A 14,863-nucleotide genomic window follows, 5' to 3' on the forward strand; every position below is an offset into this window, starting at 1 on the left:
GATTATGGTATCCATATGCTAAAAAAATTGATTTAAAGTCTATACAGATGCAGACTGGGAAGGCAATATTGATGATAGGAAGAGTACAATTGGAGGAGCATTTTATCTTGGAGGCATAATAGTGTCTTGGAGCAGTAAGAAACTAAGTTGTATCTCTCAATCAACTGCAGAAGTTGAATATGTTGTAGATTACATGAATTGTACCCAAGCAATTCGGATGAAACACATTTTGGAAGGTTTCAAGTTGAAGATATCAGATTTGGTGATAATTTTCTGTGATAACACAAGTGATATAAATATTTCTAAGAACCTGATGTTGCATGCTAGAACTAAGCATATTGACCTGAAGTATCATTTCCTGAGAGAGAAAGTGCAAATAAAAGATGTATCACTTGAGAATGTATCTACTAAAGAAAAGCTAGCAGATATCTTTACTAAACCTCTACCTAAGGATACATTTGAATATCTTAGAGGTAAGTTAGGGGTTGTACCCCTAAATGAATTCAATTAAGAAAATGTGGAAGACATCAGTTGTAGAGACTATTAAAGATATTGAAGAAGGATTGGTGTAGAGTGGAGCTACACCACAGGGGGAACAACTAGTTGCAGATTGGTGAAGAATGGATGAGAACCAGAATGGTTTACGTTCACTTTGGAATTGTTGTCAAATGAAGAACTGTATATAATTGAGAGCCAGTTACCAACTAAAGATATGAAGATACAGTTGAAGGACAGAATATGATTAAAAAATATAAACCAGGATTCCTATACTTGTGTATGCGCTTTACTCTCAATCATGACAATCAATTGGTATTTGTATTTGTATTACCATCAATGCCAAAGGGGAAGAATGTTGGCATTACATGAAGATTGTATTGATGAAGTATAGTGTTGTCATTGATGTCAATAGCAATCGGTAATGAAGATGTATTGCAACCGCTATTGAAACAGTGAAGGAAATCAATATTATTATTGAAGATGAGCTCAACCGGTAACCCTAACCTGTTGATAAGAAGACCCTAACCGATGAAGTTTGGAGAATCAGTTGTGATGATATATGTCTGAATGGTGATCAGAGATGAAGATGCCACATATGCATGTTGCACGTGATGAGTTTCTAAGTTGATTTGGTGCATAGAGATAATTGTTTATCTTAGGAAAGATCAAATGCATAGCATGAAGTGAAAAATGCGTGATGAGTTATAGGATCCAATGTGCGGTGATCCACAAGCGGTTGAAGTTGTCTAGAAAAATGTATAGTTGATTTCTTTGTAATCTAATGAACAAGATTGAACCGACATTTTTGTAATCTCTATGAGATTTGTAGGTTTTGTGTTGTGTTACCGACCTATTATATTTGCTTATAAGGTCGATTATTTGTTTCAATAATTGTGTTGGTAAATTTGATTAAGGAAGACAGTGCTATCTCTAGACCATCAAAGAACATGTTGTTCTCTAGCCATTATAACAGTTAAATCCCCTAATTGGGTAAGATTTAACATGTTTGGTGTTGTTGAAATCCTCTAACAAGGTGATCCATTAGCTTAGATCTGAAATCCTCTTTTGAGGTTACCTTTAACAGGGTATTGGAGTCAATCCCTTAACTAGGTGGTCCTTAACCGGATTTGTTCTTAACAAGACATTATTGTAAAATCTTCTAACAAGGCTTGGCTCGTACCAGGGCAAACTTCATAAGAGTTCAAAATACTTGTGGGTATTCATCCCCACTTTGGTTTTTTCCATTTGGGTTTCCATGTGAAAAATCATTGTGTCAAGTGGTGAATGATTTTGTGGATGTGTTTTGAAATGGTTGATATGAATGAGTGGTAAATCTACTTAGATATATTTAGATGCCCGGAAAATATCTGAAATGAGTTATTATTGGTATTATGTGAAATGGTTTAATGTTTTTGATGAATGGTATTTGAGTATCGGATCTGTTGCATTCTATCATTGATGTTTTGATCAACTGGTAAAGTTTGATAGTGCAGTTGCTGTTTTTGATTCAGAGACTAAACCAGTTGAGTTTAGTGATTTGATTATGAGTTGAAAGTTTGTTTGGTGTAAGTTTAGCATATTTTCTATCTACTGATTCTCCCCCCTCTTAGTAGTTGACCAGATCCTTATAGTTTCATCATTATCAATTGGTATCAGAGTATTTTAGGCCCTCTTGAGTTTAAGCCTAATAGCTTGAGGAAAAGATCTAAGAGAACATGATGAAGAAAGAAGGTATGAAGCTTAGTAGAGAAAATTACAAAATTTGGAGTGATAGGATCAAGATCTATATCAAGAGCTTAGGAAGTCAATATTGGGAACATGTTTCTACTACATATAACTTGCCTAGTGGGATTTTGTCAGATGATCAAAAGAAGGAGAAACAGGAGAATAGTCAAGCATTGGAGGCCATCATAAGTTCCTTGTTCGATTCAAAGTATGTTGATGTTCATGGATTGGAGACTTTATGTGAGGCCTCACCTCGACTCAGTCTGACATTTCAGTGGTTATTATATTGAGACTATTATGGATACTTTATTTTGATGCATTTTGGAATTTAGAACTTATATGATTTCAAGATTTGCATAACATTGCTATATATTGATGATTTATTTATATGCTTTATGAGATAGAACACTACATGATTTTTGAATAAGATGAAATTGCGGTGATAAATGTCGTTATTGAATTTGCAAGACTTTACTATGATAATAGAATTATGATGTATGTTTAAGTTTATGAGAATTGGGATGAATTGCTTATGTGAAATTGCTTGGATAAAAGATGTATTTAATTTGTTTAGATGTAAATTGTATGCAAGTGATGATGTGTATTATTATTCCTTTGAATTATATTATATGTGGATATTTGAAAGTACTAATGTGTAAATTGAGATGCCCAGGAAGTTATCCATGTGACCATGGAAATATTACGGAGAACCAAACCTAGACCTATGTATGTTCGTAAGCCAGGGGTTGTCTATTTGGAGAGACAACACCCCATTTGTGTTGTATTTTATTCGTAACAGTATATGCTGCATGTGTGTTAAGTGTATTTAATTGGTTTGTGTAAAATCCACAAGAGACGATTTCATGTTTTAAATTGTAAAAGTGTTTTCTTTGTGTCACTTGACACACGTGTGGATTTAAGTTTGAATTTTATTTTTTTGTCTCTTGGTGGGAAAGTGTCCAACTATAGATTTTTAAATTAATGTAACGTGATGTCATAAATACCTTGGGTAAAGAATCTTTGGGGTGGTCAACATAGGTTTGACCCGAAAATAAACTTCAGAGGGGTTTAAAATGGGTTAAATGAACACCTAAAGGTAGTTTAATAGGGTTTCTTAAAGCCCATAAGTTATATCTAAGGGTTAGGGGTAATTTTAGGCAAGTTTCTACTCCTAAGTGACCTTTTAGACACCCTAAAATTTGACTTTTTTGAGTTGTGCGAAAATTGAAATTAGAAGATTGAACCTAGTTGTAAACTTTCCTTTTCGAATGAGAGTTCCCCTTCCCATCCTATCTTACTTTCCTCTTTAGTTTTTAGAAACTTGTGAGAACTCTCACAATGAGCTTCTTAAGCAAGAATTTGAAAATTTGAGGGTAATCACCCACTCTCCATTTTTGGAGACAAGAGAAATTTGAAAAAGAATAGGATAGATTGGAATAGTGAAATTTGGCTAAGGGTAGAAGGAGAAGATCCGTGGAATTGGGCAGCTCTTCCTCAACTATACTAACCTACCTTTGGGCAGATTAAGGTTGGTTACATTCTTCTTAAAATGACTTCTTTTTGCATGTGTTTGAAAGTATGTTGGTGTAAGAAATCTGTTTTCTTGTATGTCCTTTTTGGGAATTTCATTTGGCATTTTGTATTATGTTTTATATGTTTTTTTGGGAGTCTTCAAGACCTCTTACTCTTGGGAGAGAGGAGGATCTTGTGGGTGGTAGCAGTGACAACCCTCAAGTGAGAGACTCTCGTTATGAGAGCGATCACAAGGGATTTTTGTGTGATCCTTGCTGCATGGTCTGTTTGTGCAATGGGGTCATAAGGAGGGATATAAGGCTAGAATGCCTTGGGGGGCATAAGGAATAAGGGGTTGAAATTCTTGATGTATTTGTTGTGCCATGAGGTGGCTACATGTTTTCCATACTTGCAGTTCTCCTTAGGGTATTGGTCCACTACCACCCTTAAAAAGGTCATCACCAACGTGTGGTGCAGTGTAGCCGGGATGGGAGTGTGTTTGAAATTTGTGTGCATTCTGTCTTCTATGTGTTTGCATGTTTGTTTCCTGTCTAGGGCTTGGTTCTCCGAGCTCGGGGGTGGCTACCAGTTAGCCTAGGCTGGGAGGTGAGCACTCCATGGTCATAGTTGTGATTTAATATGCAGGATTGTCGGGAGAAAAGAATAGGACAAGTGGAAGGTTGCAGGAGTTAGTGTTGCAGAAATTTATTTGCAGTTGTAATTATTAGTTTTAAAAGGAGATATATACCCTCATTCGTTGAAATGAGAGGCTATTTGTAAATTAGAAATATAGACATGAGATTTAGTTATTTGTTATTTAGATAAGGAAATTATCTTGTAAATTTTGCAGAATACTTTTTGGATTGTAAAAAGCTAGATATATTCATCTTTCTATTTGAAAAGAATTGCATTTGAATTGCATGTAATAGTCACTGAAATATAAAAATCATTTTATCTAAATCTGTGTTTTCCTTTTTATTTGCGATTTTGTCTTCATTTTTAATTGCAGAAAATATGAGTTGTAGTTGTTGATAGATTTTAATAAAAAAAAAACAAACAAATATTGTCTATTTAGTTGCTGTAGTAATTACAAAATCAGTGAATTTATTTATTGCAGAAAAGAAATGAGTATTCCTAAATTAGTATTTCCAAAGTCAAAAAAAAATGTATATCTAATGTTTTTATCATTAATTGACATAAAGTGGATTAGCATGCATATTGTAGATTGAAAATAAATTATATATTTATGTTTTTTGTAAAAGCCATATAGTACAATAAAGTTCTGGAAATTATTCTTTCATCTATTTCAGAAAGTTAGTATCTAAATAGATATTTCATCTAGTAAATATAAAATCTTAACTTGTTTAATTTGCTGTTTAAAATTAATTTAATTCAGTCAGTTACTGTATGTAGAAGAAAAATTTAAGGTTAATATAGTTCATCTATATTTTAGCAATAAAGTATTTTGGTTTTAAAAGCAAAAAAAAAAATTACCCTTGCTGTGAATGATTTAAGAAAGTATTAAACCATTTATAATTTTCTATCTAAACCAGAATAATGGACACCAAAATACAAATAAGGTATTTATGTCTGCATGTATATAAAAATGCTATATATATATATATATATATTCATAAATATATAAATAGATAATGATATATACGTATGTACATATTTATATATATATATATATATATAAATATATATATATATATATATAAATATATATACATATTTATACATATTTATACATATTTATATATATATAAATATATATAATTATATTTTTCAAAAAAAAAACAATAAAAAAAAAAAACATTTAACAAATTTTATTTTGTTAAAATAAAACAAAAAAAAAATTTTTAAAGCAAAGGGGAATGGTGGGGGCCGTGCAGGGCACACAGTCCCTGTGCAGGCCGCGACCAACATAGAGGTCGAAGCCTCTATGCGGGCCGCGGTATCCACATGGGCCTGCAGCTCCCTGTGTGGGCCGCGCTCCGCGCTAGTGGCCGCAGCCACTATGCGGGCCGCGACACACACAACGGCCAAGGCCGCTGTGTGGGCCGCGACCCCCACAGTGGGTCGTCCCACTGGCGGCGCCTCCCTCCACCTCCACCATTTCGGCCGTCCACTGTTAAAATTGCCGACCCTGCACAAAAACCCCTACAACACAAAAAAAAAAAAAAGATGAAACCCTAGCCCGGTTAGGGCTCGGGTAAATAAGAAAAGAATGAATATTAAAATAAAATAAGGGGGTATTTTATAGAATAAATAAGGGTTAGGGTTTGCATGGGTAAACCCTTTCAGGTGTATTAATATATATATATATATATATATAGAGAGAGAGAGAGAGAGAGAGAGAGAGAGAGAGAGAGAGAGAGAGAGAGAGAGAGAGAGAGCTGAATTATTTAATTTTAAATATTGAAAGGTTGAGAAGTTGTAAAACAAATAATAATGAAGTAATATTTAATTTTAAAATTTAATTAAGACGAGATGTTTAAATACTAGTGAAGTCAATATTTATTTTTAATATAAATTGATTGAGAAGTTCATGAACCGAATATTAATGAAATTAATATTTATTTTTAATTTAAAAAGATTTAGGTATTCTTGAAATAAATATTAATAAAGTTAATATTTATTTTAAATTTGAATAGCTGGAATGTTTATGAACTGACGATTATGAAGTTGATATTTAATTATAAATTAAATAGATTGAGCAACAATGAGCTAGTCTATTTTAATCCGTAGTTAATCTTAAATTATTTTCGGTTATTTAAGTTAGTAGATAAAGATTATTTTAAAACATAGTTAAAACCAAAACTGGTTAGTGTGTTTTTGTGTTAGAAACTTATTGTTAATTAGTTAGTTTTTTATAAAAAAAATTATTCCGTTCCTGCCCTAAATTTTGGGCATGACACTTTATATGAAGTTTGGAAGAAACTAGAAGATATCTATAGTAGTGATGAGCATGTTAAGATTTCCAAGGAAGAGAATCTTAGAGGTAAATTTGATGATATGTGGATTACTAAAGGAGAAAATATTCAACAATTTGGTCAGAGGATCAAGGAAATAGTTAGAGAAATCAAAAGTGTTGGAGGTACAATTGAGGATACCACAATGGTTAGAAAGGTGTTGAGAACCCTTCTATTGGTCTATGCTATCTGAGTTGCAGCCATTCAGGAACTCAAATCTATTGATAAGACTAAGGTAACTTTTTACTCTATCATTGTTAAATTGATTGCTTTTGATTTAAATGGTTTTGATGGAAGTGTTTGGAGATCAGAATTTGCATTTAAATCCTTAGTATCAACCCCACCGGTAAGGAAAAGCAGAGAAGTGAGCTACAGTCATGAGTCTAGATCCAGTAGAGAGGTAGATGATGAAGATAGTTTGATAGAGCTTGAAGCATTGTTGGTCAAGCAGTTACTCAGAGGTACCGGTAAGTACAAAGGTAAACTACCTTTGAAATATTTTGCATGTAACCAGATTGGACATATTACTGCTAATTGTCCTAATGGAGATAATGAGCAAAAAAGAGAGAAGTACAGGAAGTATAAAGGGAAAGGTTAAAGAAATTGCCTCATTGCAGTGGATGGAGGAATTACAGATGAAGAATCTGAGGAAGATGCAAATGAGGACACTATCTTTGTTGCTATCAAAGAAGAGATATCAGATCAGAAGGCATTGGTCTCTCACTTAGATAGTTCACATGATATGATTATAGACAGTAGTTGTTCACATCACATGACCGATGACTGGAGTAAGTTTCTTACTTTGAAATAATTTGATGGAGGTGTTATGAGATTTGGGAATGACTCACCCTGCATGGTGAAAGGGAAAGGATCCATCTCTTTGAATGGTAAGAGTAATGTAGATGATGTCTATTGGGTTGAAGGTCTGAAACACATTCTTTTGAGTGTTGCTCAACTGAATGACAAATGTTATTCATTGTAATTCAAGAATGGAGTGTGCAAGATTTATGGAAGCAAAGGTGAACTGATTGCAATTGACAAACAGACAAAAGGTAACTTGTTTCACCTAAACTCTAAAGTCAATAGTTCTTTAATTGCAAAAGTTGAAGATAGTTGGCTTTGGCATCAAATATTTTGTCAAATAAATTTTGATAACATTGTAAGAGTGAGTAAGTCAAAATCAGTAAGAGGTTTATCACAGTTGGACAAACTGGTGAATGCTTTGTGCAAGGAATGTCAGTTAAGGAAAATGACATCCTCAACCTTCAAGAGAAAACCTTTTTTAGCTGAAGATTTTCTAGATTTGGTTCATACTGACCTATGTGGACCAATGAGGACTAGGAGTGTTCAAGGTGATAGGTACTTCCTTTTTTTTTACCGATGATTGTTCAAGGATGATGTGCGTCACATTCTTGAAAGACAAGACATAAGCATTTAGCAAGTTTAAGGCATTTAGAGCCTTGGCATAAAATGAAAGTGGAAGAAAGCCTAAGTGCTTAAGAACTGATCAAGGTGGTGAATTTACTTCAGAGGAATTCACTAGGTATTGTGAAAACAATAGAATTAAGAGGCAACTTTATGCACCTAGGACACCACATCAGAATGGTATTGCATAAAGGAACAATTAGTCAGTTGTTGAAGCTTCTAGGACTATGCTAATTCAAGGAGGTGTAGGTAAGACATTATGGAGAGAGGTTCTCAGCACAACTATTTATATAATGAACTGAATACTGGTTAAAAGAGGTAAGGACAAAACACCCTATGAATGCTGGTATGGTAGATCACCTAATTTTAGCTACTTTTAAATTTTTGGTAGCGGATGTTTTATCAAAAGAGGTGATTATATTGGTAAGTTTAATGCCAAGAGTGATAAAGGCATATTTATTGGTTACTACACCAAGAGAAAAGATTACAAGTGCTACAACAACCGGACTAATAAGATCATTGAAATCGTTAATGTCCGAGTTGATGAATTTCTTGAGAAATAAGAAGAAATAAGAAAGGAGAAGGAAGAAGAAGAACCTTACACACTATTTTTGGAACCAGAACCGGTAAAGCCAAAAGTTGGAGAACAGAATAGAGAAGCCCCAGTTCAATTGGAACAGGGAGGTCCAGTAGAAGATGAAGAAAGTGAAGAAGAAGAAGAAGAACCTGATAACCAAGATCATGTTATTCCAAGGTATGTTAGACTTAATCATAGCACCGATCAGATTATTAGAGACATGAATGCAAGTGTGTTAACTAGAAGAGGGATAAGAGAAAACTCTTGTATGATCTCCACCATTGAACCTAGAACAAAAAAAGAAGACTTTGGAGATGAACACCAGATTAAGGCAATGGAAGAAGAACTTCACCAGATAGAGAAGAACAATACTTGGTCACTGGTACCCAGACTGGAGAATAAGAATGTAATAGGTACAAAATGGGTATCTAGAAATAAACTAAATGAAGATGGAGTAGTGGTCAGAAATAAAGCCAGACTGGTATGCAAAGGATATGCACAAGAGGAAGGTGAAGACTATGGTGAGACATTTGCACTGGTAGCAAGATTGGAAGGAGTAAGGACTCTACTTGCATTTGCATCATATAGAGGATTCAAGGTGTATCAGATGGATGTTATGTCAGCATTCCTAAATGGAATATTGGAAGAGGATGTCTATATTGAACAACTGGATGGTTATGCTTTATCTATTGAAAAGGATATGTTGTGCAAATTACATAAGGCATTATATGGATTGAAGCAAGCACCTAGAGCATGGCATGAAAGGTTGCACTCTCATTTAGTGAAGATAGGTTTTCAAAGAACTAGTGAAGATAGTAACATATATCTCAAGAAAAAAGGAGATAAGATACTGATATACGAGGTATTTGTGGATGATATCATTTTTGGAGTTTATCATGACATGTGTCATGGTTTTGCTAATGAAATAAAGAATGAGTTTGAGACGTCACTGGTAGGTGAGATGAAAAATTCCATAGGTTTGCAAATCTAACAAATGAAGGAAGGTATTTTCATCACACAATCCAAGTATTTGAAGGAAGTGTTAAGAACTTTTGGAATGGGAAATTGTAAACTAGTTGGAACACCGATGGTTATAGCTTGTAAATTGTCAAAGGAGGATGATTTTGCACCAGTTGATAAAAAGGAGTGCAAGTCCATGATATGGTGTGCAAATTACATAGGGCATTATATGGATTGAAGCAAGCACCTAGAGAATGGTATGAAAGATTTCTACAAGTCCATGATAGGTAAAATGCATTATGTTGGAGTATAGGTCCATGATAGGTAAACTACATTATTTTGTCCACAACAGACCGGACATTACTCATGCAGTAGGATTGGTTGCCATATTTCATAAAAGTCCGAAGGACACACACATGGTTGCAACCAAAACAATTTTTCAGGTATCTGAAAGGCACAATTGATTGTGGATATGGTATCCATATACAGGAAACTCTTATTTAAATTTCTATACAAATGTAGAATGGATTGGCAATGTTGATGACAAGAATAGTACAATTGGAGGAGCATTTTTTCTTGGAGGCAAACTAGTGTCTAGGAGTAGCAAGAAATAAAGTTGTATATCTCAATCAACTATGAAAGCTGAATATGTTGCAGCTTACATGAATTGTACCCATGTAATTTGGATGAAACACATTTTGGAAGGTTTCAAGTTGAAGATATCAGAACCGGTGACAATTTTTTGTGATAACACAAGTGCTATAAATATTTATAAGAACCTGGTGTTCCATGCTAGAACTAGGCATATTGACCTGAAGTATCATTTCCTGAGAGAGAAAGTTTAAAGAAAAGATGTATCAATGGAGCATGTATCTACTAAAGAACAACTAGCAGATATATTTACTAAACCTCTACCTAAGCTACCATTGAATATCTTATAGGTAAGTTAGGGGTTGTACCCCTACATGAAGACAATTAAGTAGATGTGGAAGACATTACTCCCAGAGACTATTGAAAATATTGAAGAAGGACTCAAGTAGAGTGGAGATGCTCCACAAGGGGAGCAACTAGTTGTAGATTGGTGAAGAATGGATGAGAACCAAAATGGTTTACCTTGACTTTGGCATTGCTATCAAAGGGGGGGAGGAACTGTATATGATTGATAGCCAGTTACCAGCTTAAGATACTAAGATACAGTTGAAGGACAAAATATGGTTGGAAAATATAAACCAAGATTCCTATACTTTTGTATGTGCTTTACTCTCAATCATGACAATCAATTGGTATTGATATTTGCATTGCCATCAATGCCAAAGGGGGAGAATGCTGACATTACATGAAGATTGCATTGATGAAGTATAGTGTTGTCATTGATGTCAATAGCAACTGGTAATGAAGATGTATTGTAACTGGTATTGAAACAGTGAAGGAAACTGGTATTATGATTGAAGGTGAGCTCTACTGGTAACCCTAACCTGTGATAAGAAGACCCTAACCAATGAATTTTGCAGAATCAGTTGTGATGATATATGACTGAATGGTGACCATAGCTGAAGATGCCACATATGCATATTGCATGTGATGAGTTTCTAAGTGGATTTTGCACATAGAGATAACTATTTATCTTGGGAAAGATCAAATGTATAGCATGAAGTAAAAAATGCATGATGAATTATAGGATCCAATATTCGATGATCCAGGAGCAGTTGAAGTTGTCTAGAACAATGTGTAGTTGATTTCTATGTAATCTAATGATCAAGATTTAACCGACATGTTTGTAATCTCTATGAGATTTGTAGGTTTTGTGTGTGTTACCGACCTATTGTATTTTCTTATAAGGTTGATGATTTGTTTCAATAATTGTGTTGGCAAATTTGGTTAAGTGTGATAGTTGTCAAACCAGAAGGTGTGTCTGCAGAATGTTGTGAAGGTAGATAGGAGCAGAAAAGGATTTGATTAAGCAAGGGAGTGTTATTTCTAGATCAACAAAGAACCTGTTGTTCTCTAGCCATTACAATAGTTAAATCCCCTAACCGGGTAAGCTTTAAGAGGCTTGGTGTTGTTGAAATCCTCTAACAAGGTGATCCATTAGATTGGATTTAAAATCCTCCTTCGAGGTTATCTTTAACAGGGTATTGCATTTAACAGGGTATTGTAGTCAATCCCTTAACTGGGTGGTCCTTAACTGGATCTATTCTTAACAGGAAATTATTGTAAAAGCTTCTAACAAGGCTTGGCTCCTAATAAGGCGAACTTCAGAAGAGTTCAAAATACTTGTGCATATTCATCCCCAATGTGGTTTTTCCCATTTGGGTTTCCACACGAAAAATCATTGTGTGAAGTGGTGATTGATTTTGTGGATGTGTTTTGATATGGTTGATATGAATGACTGGTAAATCTAGTTAGATATATTTAGATCACTGGAAAAGATCTGAAATGAGTTATTATTGGTATTAAGTGAAGTGGTTTAATGTTTTGGCTAAATGGTATTTAAGTATCAGATCTGTTGCATTGTATCATTGATGTTTTGATCAACTAGTAAAGTTTGACAGTGTAGTTGCAATTTTTGATTCAAAGACTAAATCGGTTAAGTTTAGTGATTTGATTCTAAGTTGAACGTTTGTTTGGCAAAAGTTTAGCACATTTTCTATCTACTGATTCATCCCCCTTTTCTATAGTTGATCAAATCCTTATAGTTTTATCGTATCATCAATCGGTATCAGAGCATTTAAGGTCCTCTTGAGTTTAAGCCTAATAGCTTGAGGAAAATATCTAGGAGAATATGATGAAGAAAGAAGGTATGAAGTTTAATAGAGAAAATTATAGAATTTGGAGTGATAGAATGAAGATCTATATCAAGAGCTTAGGAAGTCAATATTGGGAACATGTTGTTACTAAATATAACTTGCCTAGTGGGATTTTTTCAGATGATCAAAAGAAGGAGCAATAGGAGAAAAATCAAGCATTGGAGGCCATCATTAGTTCCTTATCCAATTCAGAGTATGTTTATGTTAATGGATTGGAGACTGCATATGAAGTTTGGAAGAAACTAGAAGATATCTATAGTGGTGATGAGCATATTAAGATTGCCAAGGAAGAGACTCTTAGAGGTAAATTTGGTGATATGCGGATGGCTGAAGGAGAAAACATTCAACAGTATGGTCAGAGGATCAGGGAGATAGTTGGAGAAATAAAAAGTGTTGGAGGTACAATGGAGGATACCATAGTGGTTAGAAGGGTGTTGAGAACCCTTCTACCAGTCTACACTATCTAAGTTGCAGCCATTCAGGAACTCAAATCTACTGATAAGACTAAGGTAACTCTTGACTCTATCATTGGTAAATTGACTGCTTTTTAATTAAATGGTTTTGATGGAAATGTTCAGAGATTAGAATATGCATTTAAAGCCTTAGTATCAATCCCACCGGTAAGGAAAAGCAGAGAAGTGAGCTACAATCATGAGTCTAGATCCAACAGAGAGGTAGATGATGAAGATATTTTTATAGAGCTTGAAGCATTGTTGGCCAAGCAGTTACCTAGAGGTACTGGTAACTACAAAGGTAAACTACAATTGAAATGTTTTGCATGTAACCAGATTGGACATATTGCTTCTAAATATCCTAATGGAGATAATGAGGAAAAATGATAGAAGTATAGGAAGTATAAAGGCAAAGGTAAAAGAAATTGCCTCATTGTAGTGGATGAAGGAATTACAGATGAAGAATCCGAGGAAGATGCAAATGAGGACATTGTCTTTGTTGCTATCAAAGAAGAGATATCAGATCAGAAGGCATTGGTCTCTCTCTTAGATAGTTCAGATGATTCTATTATAGATAGTGGTTGTTCACATCACATGATCGGTGACCGAAGTAAGTTTATTACTTTGAAAGAATTTGATGGAGGTGTTATGAGATTTCAGAATGACTCACCCTGCATGGTGAAAGGGAAAGGATCCATCTCTTTGAATGGTAGGAGTAGTGCAGATGATGTCTACTGGGTTGAAAGTCTGAAACACAATCTTTTGAGTGTTGCTCAACTCAATGACAAAGGTTATCCATTGAAATTCAAGAATGAAGTGTGCAAGATTTAGGGAAGCAAAGGTTAACTGATTGCAACCGGAAAACAGACAAAAGGTAACTTGTTTCACCTAAACTCTAAAGTCATTGGTTGTTTAATTTCAAAAGTTGAAGATAGTTGGCTTTGGAATTGGAGATTTTGTCATAAAATTTTTGATAACATTGTAAGAGTCAATAAGTCAAAATCAGTAAGAAGGTTCACCAGAGTTGGACAAGCTGGTGAATTCTTTGTGCAAGGAATGTCAGTTAGGGAAAATGACATCCTCAACCTTCAAGAGAAACTCTTTTTGAGCTATACATTTGCTAGATTCGGTTCATACTGACCTATGTGGACCAATGAAGACTAGGAGTATTCAAGGTGATAGGTGTGTGTGTGTGTGTGTGTGTGTGTGTGTGTATGTGTGAAAAGTGGAATAAGGATCTGTATCTACAAGACAATACTTCAATTAAGTCATTACATGTATGGTTAAACAGATATAAGCATGAATATGAAAACCATAACAAATCGACCCATTGCCTTCTAAAAGATGTGAGTATGAGATTTCTCTCATATTTGTATAAGCAATCCAGTGACTAGACTACACCAAGGTGAAAGATTTTAACCCATATGAGCATGATATTAATGCTAGATGGATGCAAGATTAATCTAACAAGATTTAAGCAATAAATGAGATAAATGATCTAAATATGTATGCAATAACTTAATATGAAATATCTAAATGCACAAATATCAATGAACCTAAAGAAAAAATAGCATGATAACAATATATTCTCTAGGATCTTTGAATGAGAGATGAAGGCTTGAATTTATAGAAAATTCAGAAAGAAACCAAAGATTGAGATCAAATGATGATGAGCGGTCAAGATTTTCCAAGAGGAAGCTCAATCCAGGTAATTGATGTGATTGGATGCTTTTCTCAGTTTTAAAAGAAATTGAACTAAAATTAAGATAAAATCAGAAAAACTGATTTATTCCCTATTTCATTCAATTTTAATATTCAATTGTTTTAATTGCTTTCTTTGAGATTATTCATCAATTTTTAATTTGTTTTTCAAGATTATCTCCAGTTGATTTATTTTCTCAATTTTTCATTCTTTTTTGGTCAATTAATTCC

This window comes from Cryptomeria japonica, chromosome 6 (genome assembly GCF_030272615.1).
Source record: "Cryptomeria japonica chromosome 6, Sugi_1.0, whole genome shotgun sequence".
In the NCBI taxonomy this organism is placed as follows: domain Eukaryota; kingdom Viridiplantae; phylum Streptophyta; class Pinopsida; order Cupressales; family Cupressaceae; genus Cryptomeria; species Cryptomeria japonica.